Source organism: Phacochoerus africanus, chromosome 10, assembly GCF_016906955.1.
Source record: "Phacochoerus africanus isolate WHEZ1 chromosome 10, ROS_Pafr_v1, whole genome shotgun sequence".
In the NCBI taxonomy this organism is placed as follows: domain Eukaryota; kingdom Metazoa; phylum Chordata; class Mammalia; order Artiodactyla; family Suidae; genus Phacochoerus; species Phacochoerus africanus.
The window spans coordinates 3717916-3737633 of NC_062553.1; the positions used below are offsets into that span (position 1 = coordinate 3717916).

Genomic DNA, 19718 nt, shown 5'->3' on the forward strand with positions numbered 1-19718 from the left:
AGTAGGCCCAGCAGGGAAGCGGTTAGAGCTGACCCAGAAGAGAGAGGCAAGGAGGAGTAGCCACACCTCAAAAGTGTGGAAGCTGGAGGCGGAGGAGCCATCAAGCAGGGGAGCTCTGAGGGTCTGGCCCCTCCCAGGACGGAGGGACAGAGGACATCACGTCACTCACCCTCCCTGCCTCCCAGCATCTTCACAAAGTGAGCTGGGGATGCAGGAAAAGTTCGTTTTACAGATGTGGTCACAGAAGCCAGCAGGGCCAAATGCCTGCCCACCCTCAGCCCAAGGTAATGCTGTCTGTATCTGGCTGCATCACTCCCTTGTTTCCTTCACAGATAAGTTAACATTATTGCCAAAAGGTCCATAGTTTGTTTACGGATTTTTAAGTTATCCTGCTTATCCACTCTATAATTTTCTGGGCCACAGCATGCAGCGGCGTGATGTGAGATCTTAGTGCCCAGACTAGGGGCTGAACCCCAAGTCCTAACCACCAGGGAACTCCCCACTCTAAAATCTTTTTTTCCTTTTTTTTTTTTTTTTTTTTTTTAAGGGCTGCATCCACAGCCTATGGAGGTTCCCAGGCTAGGGATCCAATAGGAGCTACAGCTGCAAGCCTACGCCAGAGCCGCAACAACGCCAGATCCAGCCGCGTCTGCGACCTACACCACAGCTCACAGCAACGCCAGATCCTTAACCCGCTGAACAAGGGCAGGGATCAAACCCGCAACCTCATGGTTCCTAGTCAGATTCATTTCTGCTGTGCCACAGCAGGAACTCCCCCCACTCTAAAACCTTTTAAACGTACCTTCTTTCTCACGACCATGCTGTTAATTAAGCTCCGTTGTGTCACACAGAGCTGTGGCGGTTCATTTCGCCTGCTGTGTAACGTTCCACTGGGCGAATATTCATAGTCGACTCGTCCACTCTCTGGGCCACAGGCACGGGGCTGGTTCCCAGGCTCTGCGAGGGAACAAAGAGCTGCTACGAACACTCTGCGGCGTGGCTTCCGCGGCACAGGGCGACCCTCTCCACGGGAGGCACTGAGCGCCCACCTGTAGGAGCTCACTCCAAGCCTGTTTCCAAAAGGGCACCAATTTGCACCCCCACCTGCTACAGACAAACCTCCTGATTGGTCCACATCCCTGCCAATGATTGGGCGAGGGATAGTCATGTGATATCTATCTGGCCAATGAGATTGCGGAGAAGGCTGCTGGGGCTGCTGGGCAATTCCCTTAATGCCAGGAATGGCTGACTGGGAGTGACAGGTTCTCCTTTTGTTTTGGACGTGGTTGTGTCCGGTTGTGACCTGACAGCCACATTGTGACCACCAGGAGAACCCAGCAGAGTAGACATGTGGAAACATCTGGGTCCTAGCAACCGCCACGGAGCCCCTGAATTAACTACCCCTGGAGCTGCCCCGTCTTTGGACTTCTGCTCGTTACGGGAACTGTGAATTTCCTTTTTGTTTTAGTCTTTCTAAGCAGAGTTTGCTGTTGCTTTCCGCAGAATGTTCCCCAGCTGCCTCCCAGCCTGGTTGTCCAACAATTCCGTGGTGACTCACTCTGCTTTTCAGCAAATTCTTTTCCTGCTTAAGTCAGCCAGAGTCGATTTCGTTTACTTGCAGCCTAGAACCCTGATGATAAAGAGGAGCGTCTGAAGGCGGGCCTGTCTGCCAACAGGACAAGTGGTGTTGAGACAGGAATGAGGGAGTGTGCTCGGAGACAGAGATGAAAGAAGGTGGAGCTCCAAGGGTTCCGTCCCCTCAGTTCACAGGACAAGAGCACAGCAGGGGTCAGACCTGAAGTGATTTGAATACGCAGCAGAAGAATGTGGACTTTATGCTTAAAGTCATGAGATTGTGACCAATAGTGTCATCGACTGGGATTTACATTGTAGGGACTTTGCCTGGACATGGAACTTAGGGGCCTTGGGGAGGAGACTCTGGCATCCTCTGAGCTCCTACTGTGGGCCAGTTGGGTCCCCACCCACCTCTGCTAATTCACACAGCTCCCCTCTGAGCAAAATTAATCTCTTTCAGACCAGAGGCCCAGGGTGCAAATCAGGAAGCCACGTGCCCACCAGCCAGCTGGTCAGGGGCACAGCGAGAATTGACAGACAGCAGCCCAGGCTTTTTCAGTTGCGTCCTGCTGCCTCCCCATGCTTTAGAAGAGAGCATTGGTCCTGCCCAAATCGTCCGTGCTGCTCCAAGAAGGAAGAAACCTCTACACTGATCAGCAAACTGTTTCTGTAACCCACTGCCCAGGTCACTAGCTTTAAGGCTGTCTCCTCTCAGGGCTGCCAAAGCTGATAAGTGATATTCCATCTTTTTATGCTGCATTAATTTCACTAAAGCTTTTGCCAGATGACGATGCTTGTCTGTGTGTAATAAAGGAAGCTGAAGACATTTTAGAGCACTGTGGGAGAAAGGTCAAACTCTGCCAGGCTCTCAGAGCAGCTGGGGTAGATCTTAGACCCTGGCCTGGAAGGCAGAGTCTGGAAGCTGTACTGCCTCTGCAGGTGGGGGGACCTGCCAGGAATCTCCAAGCCGAGCTCACTGCCAGCCTTCTCAGCCTGAGCAGGATGCACAGGATATGGGAGTGATGATGCTGTTGTAGAAGCCCATGGGAAGCAACAGATCCTGCCACCTGCAGGGGCCGGGCCCTCCGTGGAGAGATGCTATTTGATTCTGTCGGTCACCCCTAAGGTAAGTGCTGCCCTTGCTATCCCCATTGTACAGGTGGGAAAGTGAGGCCTGGGGCTACCGGCAGACTTACGCAAGCTCACACATTTGACAGGGCCTGGTCCTGAGCCCAGCACTGTCCGATTTTGAGTCCAGTCCTCTCACCTGCCCCTCACATTGTTGGGCACAGAGTAATCAGGGAAGCTTCATGGAGGAGGAGGCATTAGTGCTGAGCCCTTAGGGAGCCAGAGGGGTTTGGGACAGGGAAAGGCCTTTCCCAGAAAGGATAGAAGGATGAGCTAAGGCTCGGAGGTGAGTAGCCAGGAGGGCAAAGCTGCAGGTCCAAATGCAGCTTCAACCTCCCTCCCCACCCACCACGACTGAATCTCCCTTTAAAACTCATCTCAAGATGGGGAACTGGAAAGAAGCCAAATCCCAGAGGAAGATTTGGGATTCACTTTCTCCCTGGAACAAACCTTAGGCCAAGATTTAAAAATTCTTTTTCCTCTCGAAACGTCTCCGGTTTCAAGCCTGCATTTTTGGCAGCCTCATTCCCAGAGCCTCTCGCCGTCCAGAAGAAGCGATGCCCTGGAAAGGAAGAGTCTGACAGGAAAAGAGACTGGGAGGCGGTGAACCCACAGGGCGGGTGCAGAGAATGAAGAGGAAGAAAGGAAGCCTGGGAGGGGTTCTGGGGGGGGTGGGGCACCCAACAGAAGGAAGGAAAGGAACACTGTACTATGCGCAAGCACCACTGGCACTACGCCTCACACCTGCCTGGCAGCCTGCCTGGCCCAGGTGACACTCCACACCCCATCCGCCTGCCAGCTGGCCAACATTGAGAAAGCACCTGCAGGATGCAGGACCCCACCCCAAGGAACTCAGCCTCTGTGACTCCTTCCCCATCAGGAGAAAGAATTTACCTCCCAGATCAGAAGGAACCAACAGAATCAATAAAACAAATGGGGAAGAGGAGATGCTGCTTAACTGAAGACATCACTAATGGATGGAGGGCTTGAGTGGACAAACCCAGCTGCTGGTGAGGGCAGCAACAGGCAGGCAGGTGGCCCTGGGGGGTAGGTTCAGTTCTTCAGTGACTCTGGGCACCCACTCCTCACTGGTACTGGGGCCACACGAGACTCAGACACAGGCCTTGAGAAGCTCACAGTCTAGAGGAGGAGATGACACAGAAGCAGCGGGTGTGGAGGATACTTCTCTGCCCCTGGACTTTGACTTGGGGCTATGACCTATTAGAGGGTCTGATGCACACAGAGGATTTGATGCCTCTTGTGGTCCACGTGGCCCCCAGAATGACACACATGGAGGAAAGCTGAAACCAACCCAAGACTGGGAACCGAGCCCTGCTGACCCATAGCCTGGGTCAGACTTACTGCAGTCATCCTAAATATCCATTAATGGGAAAACAAGTACTGCCTGTAATAAGCCACTGAAATTGAGGGTAATTTGTTATGCGGCATTATCGTGGCAATAACAGACTGCTACATAATGACATGGTACAATCCTTGCTTGGTTGGAAGTATGCCCAAGTGAACTCAAAGGAAGCCCTGAGCAGTTTGGGAAGGCTTCTGGGAGGAGGGTGACATGTGGACTCAGCCTTGAAAAATGAGTGTGAGGAGAAAATTGGAAAACATTCTGGGCAGCTGGAGCAACCAGAGCAAAGGAGCAGAGGCAGGGAAGAACATGGGCTCGGCAGGGAAGCTGCAGGACAAGATGCTCAGTGTAACCAGAGCACGTGGACATGACCATCACCCTGGCAGCCCAGTTAGACCCCAGCAGAACAGGAAATGCACCCAGTCCCTGGCAGCTGTCAAGCCTGAGCAGTACTATTTCCTTGAAGAGCCAATGGCCAGCCCCATCTGCCCCTGGGAGATGTCCCAGTGGCCAGCGTCCCCCGCAGACCTGACCCAGTGCCCTGTGGGAGGAAATCTGCTGGTCGCTGGGTCTCCGTGGCCATTTCTGAGCTGGACTTAGGAGAGAATATGCCATCGTTCCCGGGGCCAAGCCTTCTCAGCCCAGCTCCTCCTGCTGCAACTTCGGTCAGGCTTGGGCTTCAATTAGCCACAAGCCCAGACAGGTCCAGGACCACTTTGGTAACCGAGTTCCCTCAAACCCTAGAAAGCTTCCAGGCTCCTCCATGTACACGCGTCCACAGGCTTGCTCCGCCTCGAAGCCTGAGACTGCTCACGGTCTGGCCTCAGCCCAGCTGTGTTTGTCTTGACACACAAGCTCCAGAGAGAAACATCCCACTACCACCCCACCCCCGCCATGGCCGGGTCATTACTGTGTGGTCCTCCCAAGAGTGCAAGCTGGGAGGACGGGGACGGGGGCCCGTTTCCCACTGCACCCACATCCCACCCTCCAAGGCCGCTCACTTGCAGCTTGGGGCCGAAGGAAGGCATTTCCTCTCACCTCTGAGAGCCCAAGTTGGTCAAGTGGATGGCAGGCAGGACTTCATAGATGCTCTGTCCTCCGCCATCCCGTCTGATAGATGGGCTGGCTCGTGTCCCAGCTCACGTCTCTTGAGGGACCTTCCTAAAAGCTCCGGGGAGCCAGCAGGTGAACATTTCCCTCCAGCCCCTCACACGTGGCCTTTGTCCTGAACACAGCCGAGGACTGGCAGATCAAATACTTCTCCACCGCATGGCACGAGTCAGCAGCTCTCCAACCTGAGATGGGTCTGCACATCACATCATCTCCCTCCCCTTCCATTCAGCCACATTTTCAGCTTTGTTCTTATAGTGTCCACTCCTGGGCACCAGTCAGCTTTGGCCAGGATTCCGTGCAGCTGCTTATCACAGCTGCCTCATTTCTGCAGTCGGAGCCCCAAGGCAGGGCTGGGCTGGGCTGGGCTGGACGCTGACGGCCCCACAGGCACAGGTGGGTGCACGAGGGAGGAACGCACAAGGCCAAGTCAGGCAAGAGAGAGATTTATTAAGGCACCCGAAGCGGGTGGGCTGAGGTCAAGGTGGCGCCAGCCCGACTGCTCGGAGATGCTAGGCTTATAAAGGATCCGTGGCAGGGAACAATGAAGACGGGGGACAGTCAGGGGAGGGTGGCGGGTCGAGTCCCAAGACAGAGGGCAGTTAATCCTTGGTGGTGGTTAATCTATGCAGGCAGTTGTTGTCCTCAGGCCATTGCTTCTTGCTGCCCAACTTGAGGCTCCACATTCCGGCAGAGGGTGCAGGTCCTGCTCCAGGCTGTACCCATGTCCGCAGCAGGTCTCCGAGGTGAACAGCCACATTTGGGGGGTGGGGTGGGGTCTGTCAGGGACCCTCCCTGGGAGGAGGGCAGGACCTCAGAAGGGCACTGAGGACATGGACTTTATGCCGTCATCAGCATGTGATGCTTCAAGAAGCACAACTGGGAAGCTGACCCCATAGAGTGGGATGGCAATTACCTCCCATGGAGGAAAGAGGCAGCCAGCCTCCAACCCCCACCCTCTCCAGAAAGACGTCACTGCCCAGCACTCTGCGCCCAAGGCCACACCCTTCAGGGCAGCCCACATTCAAGGATCATCCAGGCCGATACAGAAGGACCTGAACATTTTGACCCAACGTTATCATAACTTGGAAGGGCCTTCAGGCCCTGGACCCTCTGGGGGCTGGACAGGGCTTGCCCCTGGGCCTGGGCTCAGCTGGACCCTCCTGCCCAGTCCTGCTTCCCTCCCCTCCCTTTCCCAGGCCTGGTTCCCAAGGGCACAGTAGCTCCACCTTGGAGTCAGCTTCCCTCGAGCCCCCAAGCCTGGGACACCGAGATGTGTCATGTGCATCCCCAGAGATGGGCCAGAAGCTCTCAGTTACAGAACTGGAGGAACAGCCAGGTCCCAAGAGCGGGCTCAGGGAGCACAAGGGCTGTATCAGGGAGGGGGGTGGCAGGGGCAGGGCCTGACAATCCCAGCCTCATGGGCAGAAGCACGCACCTATGCAGGTGCACACCTGTGGCTGCTGCAGTGTCCCCGCAAACCTGGGGAATCAGGACAGTCCTGCCCATGTGTGGGAATGAGACTCAGGCCGGCTGCCCAGGGAGGTGGTGCTGGGCACAGCATTTCTGCCATCAGGCTGTTGAACAGCCCTGCAGTCTGGCGAGATGCAGCGAGCCATCACCCCACCTGCCTGGACCGCTACCCTGGCCACTAGGAGCCCCTGGGCTGCCTGGAGATGTTGGGAGCCCGTGAACCCTGCTGCCACATTATAAATGCCCAGCCCCATCTCTGTGCAGCTGCTGCGTCCTGGGTCCAGGAGCCTGTGTCATGGAACTGAGAGCCCAGCACGCTCGGGCAGCAGCCAAAGATAGCAGAGGCTTTGCCTCTGGTTGGGGAAGAAGAGAAATCAGAGGGGCTTCAGGGTGATCGTGGGGGTAAGGGGGCCCTCAGCGGCACAGAGGGGCTGAAGTTGGAGCTGGGGGCTGGGAACAGGAGGGTGAGGCTGGCCTCTGCTTGAGTTCATCCCACGATGCTCCATCAGGAATAGCAAGAGTGAGGAGTTCCCATTGTGGTGCAGCAGAAACAAATCCGACTAGGAACCATGAGGTTTTTGGGTTCGATCCCTGGCCTCGCTCAGTGGGTTAAGGGTCTGGTGTTGCCGTGAGCTGTGGTATAGGTTGCAGACACAGCTTGGATTCCTTGTGGCTGTGACATAGGCTGATGGCTACAGCTCCGATTCGACTCCTAGCTTGGGAACCTCCATATGCTGGGAGTGCAGCCCTAAAAAGCAAAAAAAAAAAAAAAAAAGGAATAGCAAGAGCGGAGTTCCCGTCATGGCTCAATGGAAACAAATCTGACTAGCACCCATGAGGATGCAGGTTCAATCCCTGGCCTCATTCAATGGGTTAATGATGCGCCATTTCCGTGAGCTGTGGCGTAGATCACAGATGCAGCTCAGATCTGGCGTTGCTGTGACTGTGGTGTAGGCCAGTGGCTACAGCTCCATTTTGACCCCTCGCCTGGGAACCTCCATATGCCATGGGTGCTGCCCTAAAAAGACCAAAAAATAAAATAAAATAAAAATAATAAGTCTGAGGAATAGCAAGAGCCAGAGGAAACAGAGCAGACTTCGTCAGGCAAAGAGCCAGGAAGACTTGGGGATGGATTCCATTCCCTGGACTCTCCAGCTATGTACTTATCTCCATTCCTTGAAACAGGCTGTTTTGTCCACTGTTAAGGCTTTAGAAGGCTCTCCCTCCACCCTCTCTCGGGTAACAGCTGTCCAGGGCTCATCAGGAAGTTCCAGAGTTTGTTCAGGGGCACAGATTCTTCCCGTGGTCTTATTCTAGGATCTTTAGGATACTGTCTCTCCTTATGGTCACAAGACGGCTGCCAGAACACTAGGCATCACATTGCCGTTCCAGGCAGGAGGGAAGAGAACAGACTAAGCACAAAAGATGTTCCAGAAGCCCCACCTAGGAATGTCCACTCCCATCTCATGGCCAGCACTGAGTCACATGGCCACCCAAACTGCAACAGAGCCTGGGGGAGCTGCATTTTATCCAGACACAGTGCTGCCCCCACTCAAAACCAGGGCCCTGCCTGCTATAAAGAGGGAAGGGGATATTGGGGAGGCACCTCATCCTCTTCCAACTGTGCAGAGTATGGGAGGGAAGGTTCAAAACGGAGGCGGGGCCCAGGGAGGGGGCTGGGCCAGGGCCAGGTCCAGGTGAGAGCTGAGAAGGCCGTGGGGCAAGAGGAGAAGACAGTGTCCCACCTCCCACTGGTCCATAGCGGGTGCAAGCTGTGTGTGTGGGGGGGTGCTCTGAGCCAAAGTGCAGGTGCCCTCAAGCCTGTGCCCTTGCAAGACTGGTCGTATGATGCCATCAGCACATCCCCAGGCACTCTTCCCACCACCTCATGCTGCTCCTGCCAGGCCCCTCTGTCCGCCTTGCCCCAGGTGCTCCTGGTTCTTCCCTGGCACCGTTGTCCTGGGTGCACAGCCCAAGCCCAGAGGAGGGCTGGGCAGCGGGGAGATTGAGCAGCCCAAGCCCAGGGAGGCCATGTTGGCCCTGGGCTGGTGCTGGGAACAGTCCTTTTTTTAGAAATTCCTGAGTCACCTCTTTTCCCTGTGCAGGCAGCAAGCACACAGTAAAGCAGAGCCTCAGACTGGAGGGCTCTGAGTGTGGGTGGTATCGTTTTCTTAATATCCTCCCAGGTTTTCATTCTGCAGCTTTTGGCAAAACCTCTGCCCCAGAAGCCGCTCATCTTGGGAGAGCTCTGGCAGCCACGGGAGAAGGCAGGGCACCTCGACCTGCACAGGGACCCGACAGGGTCGTCTCCCTCCGGAGCCCTGTCCTCCCCCAACTGCCCCCAGGTCAACAGCAGCAAGATCCTAACTTAGGCATTTGCGTGAAGCGCCCCTCGGTTCCCTCTGCTGCCTCGTCCATCGTCCCTTTCCTGGGAGCTCCCTCCACCTCCGCGTGCCCCGGCCCTGAAAGGACACACGTTCTGGCACAATGTGCACACACACACATGTGCACATACCCTACATATACATATGCACAGGCATGCACACATATGCACTCTACACACACAAGCAGTGCACACACGTGTGCGTGTGTACATATGTGGATGTGTACATGCATTACACATGTACACATCAAATGCAGTGTTCACATGCATGTGTACACGTGTACACATTACACGCATGTGTGTATACATAGACGCCCACATGTTCGTGTGTGCATGTGTACATGCATGTTTGCACGTGCACCTGCACATGCGCATGTACAGTCTCGCATGTGTGCACACCGGTATTCTTACACACCCTCTTCATATGCTCTCTTGCCCACCACAGCCCACACCCACCCTCAGGACGTCCTGGTCCTGGCCCCGCGGGCAGCCCACGAGGCCGGTTTCTCTCCCACGCCTCCTCCCGCTGAGCCGCCTCCCCCGGACTCTTTCCCTGTGCAGGCGCCACGGTCCTGGCCAGCGACTCCAGCCGGCTCCCCAGGCAGTAACTCTGCTCCAGCGATCCCAGTGCAGCCAAAATCTTCCACGGGCTGAGAGCCAGCAGCCTCTTCTGGCCGTTCAGGAGCTGCCTGGCTGCTTCTGCCTCTGTCAGAAAGTTCTGGCGGTGAGTAGGTGTCCCACTGCCGCCTCCCATCTCCCTCCCCCAGGGCCCTTCTCAGGTCAGAGTCAGAACTCCACCATCGCACGCTCCCCACCCACGGCCCCAGGATTCAGTCGCCTGCCCCTCCCTGGCAGGTGCCGTGGCCTTGGAGGCCTCCCTGGTTCTGGTCCCGCTGTGTGTCTTAAGACAGGGCACTTAACATCTCTGAGCCTCAACAGCCACATTTTCAGGCAAAGATGCTGGACTCTGCTTCAGGCCTTTGCTCAGCCTTGGCCCCATCACTGATGCAGGGGTGCAGGGCGCTCTGACCCGCCCCTCGAGGTCTTGTGCCTGTGGCCCCTCCACCAACAGCCTCATTGGAGGGCGTCCCCAAGCTCAGGGATGCTGGACAGAGAGAAAAGGGGCAGGTGTGCCTCTGTCTTCCTAGCGGGGCCGTGGGAAGGACTCAGAGGATCCCTGGTTCAGTACCTGTGTGGGGCCTTCTCCCTCTAAGGGGAGACATAGCTCACCCACTTTTCTGGGAGAACAGCAGCCACTCTTCCAAACCGAGGCCCTGCCCTGGCCCCAGGCTGGCTGTTGGCTGGAAACCTCTTGGTTTTAACTTAATCTCCAGAATGGCTGGTTTCTGGACCTGGGTCTGGAAGGAGGCGTGGACCAGATGGAAGGAAGTGGGCCTGGACGGAAACTCGTGGGTCAGCAGGAGGGACAGGCAGGGCCCCCAAAGCAGGAGACACCCATAAAAATCCCACTCAGCTGCGTGACTGCCAAATTCTTGTTTCCCGCAGTCTCTCAATCTCTCTCCCTCTCTCCCACCCCTCCGTCCCTCCCTCCCTCTCTCTCTCTCTCTCTCTCTCTCTCTCTCTCACACACACACACACACACACACACACACACATACACAGTGAGTTTACACTGCCAGGTTCATCTGGAAACACACCAGGTGGCCAGGGCTCTTAGCAAGGACACCTGCGCCATCTCATGTCAGCCTCCTGTCGCATCAGGGCTGGGGCCCTTGTCTGTGCACACAGATTCACAGCAAACACGTGTCTCCACCAAAGCCACACACTTGTACACAGGCGGAGAGAGGTTGCTCTGGCTCGTCCTCCCATCCTGCCTTTCTTTCTGGTCCACACGCCTCGCAAAGTTGGGGCAAAGACGTGCCTTTGGGATCCCGGTCCCCAGTGCCCACAGATGGAGGCCACATGGAGGCCATGGAACCTGGGGAGGGGCAGGAACTCAGAGAGCACCCAGAGGGGTAAAGCGCCCAGGGGCCCCCCGGATAACGCACGGCCTGGGCGAGACTCCAGAACCCCCGCCCCAGGCACAGCGGTGCTCACGACACGATGACGAGGACGGAGTATCGAGCGGTTGTCCTGGGCCATAGTCGACAGATGCAATCTGGCCGAAGCCGGTTTTCCTGCAAGTATTTCCTGTGACGTTACCCCCAGGAAGGGGCGCTTTGAATGTAGTGTTGCCGGAACTCGGCCTCTTTCATCGGCGCCGACTAGAAATGCAGAGACAGTGTTTGGGGCGAAGGAGAAGAAACAGCTTTATTGCTTTACCAGGCAAAGGAGGGTTACAACAGGCTCATGCCTTCAAGGCCATGCCCCTCAGGAGAGACTGGGGGAGAAGAACGGGGCTGCAGATAAGGATCGGGGATTGGTGAGCTGGCGCTGTCTTCCGAGCTGGCGTCTGGCGGTCTGGTGGTCGTCCTTCCGGGATGAAGGCGGCTTCCTGCACGTCGTCCATGTGTTGGGCGGTGTCCTTCTGTGGAAGAGCTCAGGGATATCGTTGTCTGTGTTCCTGGAGGAGGGGCCAGGACCTGCCCCCAGACCACCGCTGTCATTTCTTGACGGCTCCTCGCGGGCCTCTGCTTCCCCTCCCTTCCCCCTGTTAGCAACTGTTTGAACCTGCCCCTTGGAGCTCAGGGGAGGTCCTGGAGGCCAAGGCTTACTCCCTAAAAAGAAGCAATGGGGGACACAGAAAGGTTTGTGTGCCCAGGAGCCCCACGGGGCACTCGCTCGGTTACAGCAGTGACATTCCGCTGTCACCATGCCACGTCCCACGTGATTGTTAATTCTTGGGGCCCATTTCCAGAGGCATTCACTTAAATATTGATTGAAAGTTTTGCTCTGTCCTAGGCCCTGCTCTGGGCACTGGTGATACAAGAGCGACCGAGAGACATAGGCCACTGGCCTCATGGGGCTGACGTTTTAGAGGAGAACAGTGAGGGCCATGCCAGGGGCGGGTGCTGCCACTTACCTGCCCTCTCAGCAGTTTGGGAAGAGCAGCCACGGGGCTTAGCATCTGCCTTTGCCAGGCTCCACTCACAGTAGGCTTCTTGGGCTTTTATAAGATAAACAAGTGGAAAATAAAATAAGATCTGGGAGTTCCCTGGTGGCTCAGTAGGTTCAGGGTCTGGTGTTGTCACTGCTATGGCCCATTTGATTCCTGGCCCTGGAACTTCTTCATGCCATGAGTATGGCCAAAACATAAAAATAAAAATTTGAGGAGTTCCCGTCGTGGCGCAGTGGTTAACGAATCCGACTAGGAACCATGAGGTGGCGGGTTCGGTCCCTGCCCTTGCTCGGTGGGTTAACGATCCGGCGTTGCCGTGAGCTGTGGTGTAGGTTGCAGACGCGGCTCGGATCCCGCGTTGCTGTGGCTCTGGCGTAGGCCGGTGGCTACAGCTCCGATTCAGCCCCTAGCCTGGGAACCTCCATGTGCCGCAGGAGCGGCCCAAGAAATAGCAACAACAACAACAAAAGACAAAAAAGACAAAAAATAAATAAATAAATAAAAATTTGAGATCTGTAGATCCAACTCGCTAGATAGGAATCAAGTAGCCCAAACATAAATCAGCAGGAACACAGCTGCAGCCCAGAAGTCTCTGAGCTACCCCAGCTCTTGTTTACTTTCCACACCGAATCTGTCCTCCACGGGCCTTCTCTCCTTGGCAGGGGTGCAGTTTTAGCAAATAAAAATACAGGACAATCAGGGAAATTTGAATTTCAGACTAAGCAACAAATAATTTTTAATCACGAGGATGTTCCATACATTATTTGGGATATATTTGGCAGGGAGGGGGGTCTTTTTAGGTCCACGCCTGCGGCATGTGAAAGTTCCCAGGCCAGGGGTCGAATCAGAGCTGCAGCTGCCGGCCTACACCACAGCCACAGCAATGCTGGATCCAAGCCATGTCTGCGACCTACACCACAGCTCACGGCAACACCGGATCCCTTACCCACTGAGCAGGGCTAGGGATCGAACCTGCGTTCTCATGGATGGTAGTCGGGCCCGTTGCCCCTGAGCCACATTTGGGAACTCCCAGTTTGGAGATATGCGTAGACTGGAAACTCTCCACTGTTTGTCTGGAATTGAAGTTTAACTGCGCGACCTGTGTGTTACCTGCTGACCCTATTCCCAGGTGAGGGCAAGAGACACTGGGCTGGTGGCTGGGGTCAGTGGAGGCACTGGTGGCTGAGAGGCAGACGGATTTCTCCAGACACACCTTTTGTTCATTTCGAGTTTTGCGCTATGTGCGTGAGTTACTTCATTTTTAAAATAATTATTCGGGGAGTTTCTGTTATGGCTCAGTAGGTTAAGAACCCGACACAGTATCCATGAGGATAGGGGTTTGATTCCTGGCCTCACTTAGTGGGTTAAGGATCTTTCATTGCCATGGCTGTGGTGTAGGCTGGCAGCTGCAGCGCCAATTCAACCCCTAGCCCGGGAGCTTCCGTATGCCACAGGTGCAGCTGTAAAAAAAATATATACATAAATAAAAAATAATTATTCTAATAATGAGACACGGTTAACATTAGGGAAAGTGGCTGTTCAGCTCTTCTGAAACCATCACAAAGCCAGACCTAAAGAGGGAGAGGGAGGCCCAGTGCAGGTCGGACGGGAGCCCAGCCCCAGCTGAGTGGGGTCTGGAAGGGCTTCAGCCACGGGAGTGGGGGTAGGGGCCTCCTGGGTCTGTTCTTCCATTAGGGCCCACGCTCTCTATTTCTTCTTCACCAGAGTGATGAAAATATAAACTCCACAAGAACTTCGTTTCTCTTTGGCTATGCCTGCAGCATACAGAAGTTCCTGGGCCAGGGATTGAACCCTCGCCACAGCAGGGACCCAAACCACAGCAGTAACACTTAGCCCGCTGAGCCAGCAGGGAGCTCCTGAACAGAAATTTCTGATGTGAGCTGGAGTGTGATTCTCCTCCACTCAAAACACTGTCGGTAAGGGCGAGACCACGCGGAACCTTGCACACGTGTGTCCATAGCAGTCCCCAAACCGCGAGGGCACACCCGTCCACGCCGGAAAACTAGGTGAGCAGAACGTGGCCCATGCACACAGCTGGAAGGAGTAAGGTTGACACAGGTTACCCCGCGGACAGATCCTGAGGACGTGATGCTCAGGCAGACACCACAGGCCACACACTCCGGATTCGGTTCACGTGAAGTGTCCAGGGCAGGGAAAAACCTACTGAGAGAGGGAGCAGATTCGTGGTTGCTTAGGGCCTGGGCAGCAGGATGGACGGAGGCCACGGCCAAACAGTGCAGGGTTTCTTCTCAAGGGATGAAAATGTCCTATAATTGACTGTGGTGATGGTTGAGTGACTCTCGAATATATCAGGTGTAATCGTCTATTAAATGGGCAGATTAATTGGCAGGAGAATTATCTCATTAAATTTTTAAAAATGATGCCATGGCCCTGGTCTGGGAGAAAAGACCGCCTGTGCGGCCTGGCCTCTGCCCACTCCCCTCTCCCCCAGCCCCTCCTGCCTTCCTGCGGCCTCCGGCTCTACTCTTCCCGGAAGGCCTTCTTCCCCCGTTATCTCCCCCGTGAGAAGCCTCAGGTCCCAAGTCTTTCTAAAGCCCTGGCTCCCCATCTCACCCAGCACCCCGCCCCTTCTCCGGAGCACTGCAGCTTCTCACACAGTGCAGCCCATGCACTCTTTCTATTTCTTGTTTGCGGTTACTCTTCCCGCTGGACCACAAGCACCAGGCCAGGGAGGGCTTGCCTGTGTTGTTCACGGCTCTATCCCCAGCACTGAAGACAGTGCCGGGCACCTAGTTGGAGCTTAAGACACATTTGGGAAATGGAGAAGGTCGGGGCAGGCCAGAGGGAACAGAAGCGAGGGTCCCCAGCCCCAAGAGGAAGCAGTGGCCGGAAGTGCCGGGAAGCTCCAGAAAAAAATCTGAGGAGCTGAGGAGCTCCCTGGTGGTCTAGGGGTTAGGATCCTGCACTTTCACCACTGCGGCCTGGGGTTCAGTCCCTGGTCTGGGAACTGAGATCTCACATCAAGCCCCTGCCTCTTGCAGCCAAAATAGATAAATAAATTGAGATTTAAAAAACAACAGAGGGCCTGTAGATCCAGTGGTCCCTACCTTCCCACAGACAGTCCTAACTCAGCACTGCAGGTCCAAGGGCGGCCTTTTTCCCTCCTCGCACCTGCCTCCCGCCCCTTCTACGTCTCAGCAAGAAGTACCACCACCCAGGTTGTGCCTCACACCCCTTTCAGAGCCATCACAACTCTGTGACACGGGGTCCCCAGTAGGCCCTCCATCTGCTCCCCCATCACACTGCCACCACCCCATCACACTGCCACCACCCCCATCACACTGCTACCCCATCACACTGCCACCACCCCATCACACTGCCACCCCATCACACTGCCACCACCCCCATTACACTGCCATCACCCCATCACACTGCCACCACCCCCATCACACTGCCACCAACCCCATCACACTGCCACCACCCCCATCACACTGCCACCACCCCCATCACACTGCCACCACCCCATCACACTGCCACCCCATCACACTGCCACCACCCCATCACACTGCCACCCCATCACACTGCCACCCCATCACACTGCCACCACCCCATCACACTGCCACCAACCCCATCACACTGCCACCACCCCCCATCACACTGCCACCACCCCCATCACACTGCCACCACCCCATCACACTGCCACCACCCCCATCACACTGCCACCACCCCATCACACTGCCACCACCCCCATCACACTGCCACCACCCCATCACACTGCCACAACCAGTCTCCACTCTGCCCAGACCTCCAAGCACCGTCTCTTCGATGACTAGGGTGTGAAGATATCAAAGAAAATCCCCAAGAGCAGCTCTCTGCCAAAGTCCCAGCATTTGGTGGGGGTGCGGGGCGGAGTCCTGACTCCCTGCCGCAAGGGGGCGTAGACGAGCACGAGGTGCTTTATCCCGCCCTTTCCCTTGGTCTTCCTAGTCCTCAGGCGTCCTTCTCCACGGAGTTTCCATGTCAGCCTTACCTAGGGAGCTGTGCGTCATGATTTCCGTGTCAGAGGCCAGCGTGGGCGCAGAAGCGGGGCCCGGGCCTCTGCGTCCCCAGGCAGCAGGCTGGCCAGGACTGACGAGGCGGGCCCCGCCTGTGGTGACGCTCAGGGAAGGAACCAGAAGAGCTCCTCCGCTCGGGAGGAAGAGCTGGCAGACATCTAGCTGCACACTGAAGAACCGAAGTTAAAATACTGTACCAAAAAGCAGGAAAGGGAGTTCCTGCTGTGGCGTCCGTGGCGTCTTGGAAGTGCTGGGACACAGGTTTGATCCCCAGCCCGGCTCGGGGGGTTAAGGGTCCAGCGCTGCGGCAGCTGCAGCCTAGGTCATGACCGTGGCTTAGAGCTGACCCTGGCCCAGGAGCTCCATGTGCCCCCCAGGGGGCCAAAAATTTTAAAAAAAGCATAAAGGTTTTCATACAAGAATCCCTTCTGGATGATAAACTTCAGCAAAGAGCTTGGAAAGGCAGCTACTTTTACTTCAGTCCATCTCCAGCCCGGCTCACACACAGTGAAGGCAGAAAGCACTCGGGCCTCCGGGACGCCCCCCGTTGATGTTTGTGATTTTTACTGTTTCCCATTCCTCGTCAAAGTCCTGGGCGCCCTGTGGGGGCATCTGTTCCTTTCCTGCCTGCCTGCTTCTCCCCCTGCTGGACCAGTTAGTCTAAAATCTGTCCTCCTGGCTCAGGACTAGCCCGAGCCGGGGCCTGGGAACCAAACTAGGCCCCAGAAGGTCTCTAAAGTTGGGCCGTCTGGTCCAGGAGGGGCAGGGAAGCTCTCTCTCGCACTGGGATCTGGGTTCCGAGGACCAGGGAAGCCTGGATTTCAGGCAGGCAGGCTCCCGGGCTGCCTGAAAGAGCTGCTCGAGAAAGGCAGGGCCCAGTGGAAGGCAGCTGGTGGAGAGAGAGGCGGAGCCAGCCAGCCCCGCAAGCACCTGACCTTGCTAATTACCAGAGCCATCAACTCCCTGGCTGCAGCTGGTGAGAGCTGGGTTTCTGTCACCTGCAAGTGCAGCCACAAATGTCTAAAATTGGCTGCACGGGGCATTTTCTGAGAGCAGCTCGGTGAATGGGGCTCCATAGACCTGAATTCTGGCAGAGGCTTCACGACTAATCAGGTGACCTCAGTTGAGGCGACACATCTTCCCCCAACTCGGTTTCCCACGTAGAAGGGAGCTGAGGCTCCTCGCTGCTTCTCAGCACCCGAGAGTAAGTGATGAAAGGGCAGATGTGGAAGGGAGCTCCCTGGCGGCTCAATGGGTTAAGGATTGGGCATTGTCACTGCTATGACCCGGGTTACCGCTTTGGCTGGGGTTCCATCTCTGGTCCAGGAAATTTTGCATGCCACGAGAGCCATCAAAAAGAAAGGGGGGTGAGAGGACTTGAGAAAGTCTGAGTGCTGTTCAGACGAATGGAACGATTGGCGTCTCCCACCCTGTAGCAGTATCTTCCGCCTCCCCCTCCAGATCACGGCTCCCTGAGAACACAAGCCCCATCCTCCTCACCTCTTCACCCCCAACACCTGGCATCAGGCCTGGGCAGGCACACACCCCAAAGAACTGAAAGAGGGGCCTAGGGCAGCTATCTGCACCCCACGTCCACAGCAGCATTGTTTCACAACAGCCAAGAGGTGGAAGCAGCCCAAGGAATGAGTACATGAGCAAAATGTGGTCCATCCACAGAGCAGAATGATACTCAGTCTTACAAAGCAGTTCTGACACCTGCTGCAACCTGGATGGAACTTGAGGCCCTTAGGCTCCGTGAAAGAAGCCACTCACAAAAGGACAAGTCCTGTATGATTCCACTTAACCCCAGGGGAGCCAAATTCCGAGAGAGTGAAAGTGGATGGTGGGTGCCGGGGGCTGGGGGAGGGGAGCTTTGGTTTAATGGGGGCAGCGTTTCGGTTTGGAAAGAAAGTTCTGGAGAAGGATGGCGGTGGTGGCTACACGACCGAGTGAATGCATTAATGCCCAAACTGCACGCTGAACGGTTGAGGTTGTTTTATATGATCTGTATTTGACCACAGATTTTTTTCAAACCTGGAAAGCAGGACTTGAAACACATTGAATAGGAGGCACTGAGCAGCCTGAGCAAACAAAACAGGGCAGCAGAGCATCACTTGTTTGCCATGAAAATCGCTCTTGGCGTCGTAGCAGGAGTCCTGATGTTTTTGGCCTTTGCAAAGCTGGGAATCACACCTGCTCAGTTAATGCTTCTCGGGGCTTTGAAACCAGGTTGCGGAACAAGCCAACACTGCTTGCGATGAGGCTGTGCCTGGGAAAGACTGTTGAATCCCAGCACAATAGGCAGAGACCAGTGTCATCCCGGGTGTAAACCTGGCGAAGCTGAGGCTCAGAGAGCATCTGTAATGTGCCAGCAACACACAGCGCTCAGCCCAGCCCCGCCTCTGTGCCCAGACTTCCTCCTTTCTAGATGTTTCCGCATGTTCACAGTTGGTGCGGGGCTCAACTTTTTCAGCACACGTGTTTTAACTTTGCGACTGTAAAAAATGTTTAAACGAAAATTTCATCTTCATGGGAAGTTAGACGCCCATAAATGGAAGTCACGTCGCGCCTTCGTGGCTTCCAGAGAGCCTACGCAGCCACTGTTTTATTTGGTCGTGAAGCCGACCTGGGAGGCTCGCATCAGCGATGGCGGAGGGGCGATGCCACGATTTCAGCCACGGTCCAACCGGAAAGGAAGGAATTTGGCAGAGCCCAAGGCCGGCTCAGCACCTGCCCCTCCCACTTCCAGGAGCCAGAGCTTCCCTGGTCACCAGGGCTGCCTCTCACCCTCTCGACCTTTGACCTTTGTGCTCCTTTCACACCCATGGTGTCTGCTTTGGGGAGAACTGGGATAACCCATAAGGCCATAACATAAGGGCAGGCAGGTAGCTCATTCATCTACCTGAGCACCTAACACCCAAACCAGGGACTTGAATAAATACGGAAGGATGGGAGGGAGGGGGAGGGAAGAGGGGAGAGGAGGGGGGCAGATGGAGAGGGGGAGGGGGGATGGAGAGGGGAGGGGAGAGGAGAGGGCAGATGGGGAGAGGGGGAGGGAGCAGGAAGATTAGTGGGACAGTTGCCGGCCTGGCCTTAACCCAGCAGAGGCTTTGCACATAAATCACTAATTGCTAGTCTTTTAGGCAAAACGAAGTAGTCATCAAAACTGAGGAGCATGGGAAACCACCCAGGTGAATTCACACGGGAATTGCACACTCCCACAGCCGGGTGGCGAGCGGCCAGCACGGCTTCTGACTCTCCCAAGCCCTGGCCCTGGCCACACCAAGGGCTGGATGGATCACAGCCCTGCCTCCAGGGAGTCCGTGTCTGTGCAGCTGAAGGATGGACTGCGGCGAGCAGAGTGACCGTGAGCTCCTTCGCTGGCCCACAGGGCCAGCCCTGCTCACACCCCTGACGCTCACGGAGCTACCTCGGGGACAGCGGTCAGCGATCCTCCAGAAGTCCCCATGGGGGGTGGGGCCTGAAGGAGGCGGAGGCGGAGGCGGAGCTCGGCCCTGTTGAGAACCTGTCCTGCCTCCAGGCTGCATTGGGGCCGAGCTAGATGTGAACCCAGGCCCCCAGCTCTGGAGACCTGTGCGGTGCTGCCCCGCAGCTCTGGGGAGGGCGAGG

The 19718-nt window shown here is 56.0% G+C and overlaps 1 long non-coding RNA gene across 1 annotated transcript; it reads left to right on the plus strand.

The window, feature by feature from the left end:
• Nucleotides 1-1244: 1244 nt before the first annotated feature.
• On the plus strand, nucleotides 1245-12158 carry LOC125138220 (uncharacterized). Its single transcript, XR_007137605.1, has 3 exons — nucleotides 1245-2701; nucleotides 9594-9756; nucleotides 10656-12158. It is a non-coding gene; the product is annotated as an uncharacterized LOC125138220 (long non-coding RNA).
• The last annotated feature ends 7560 nt before the right edge of the window (nucleotides 12159-19718 follow it).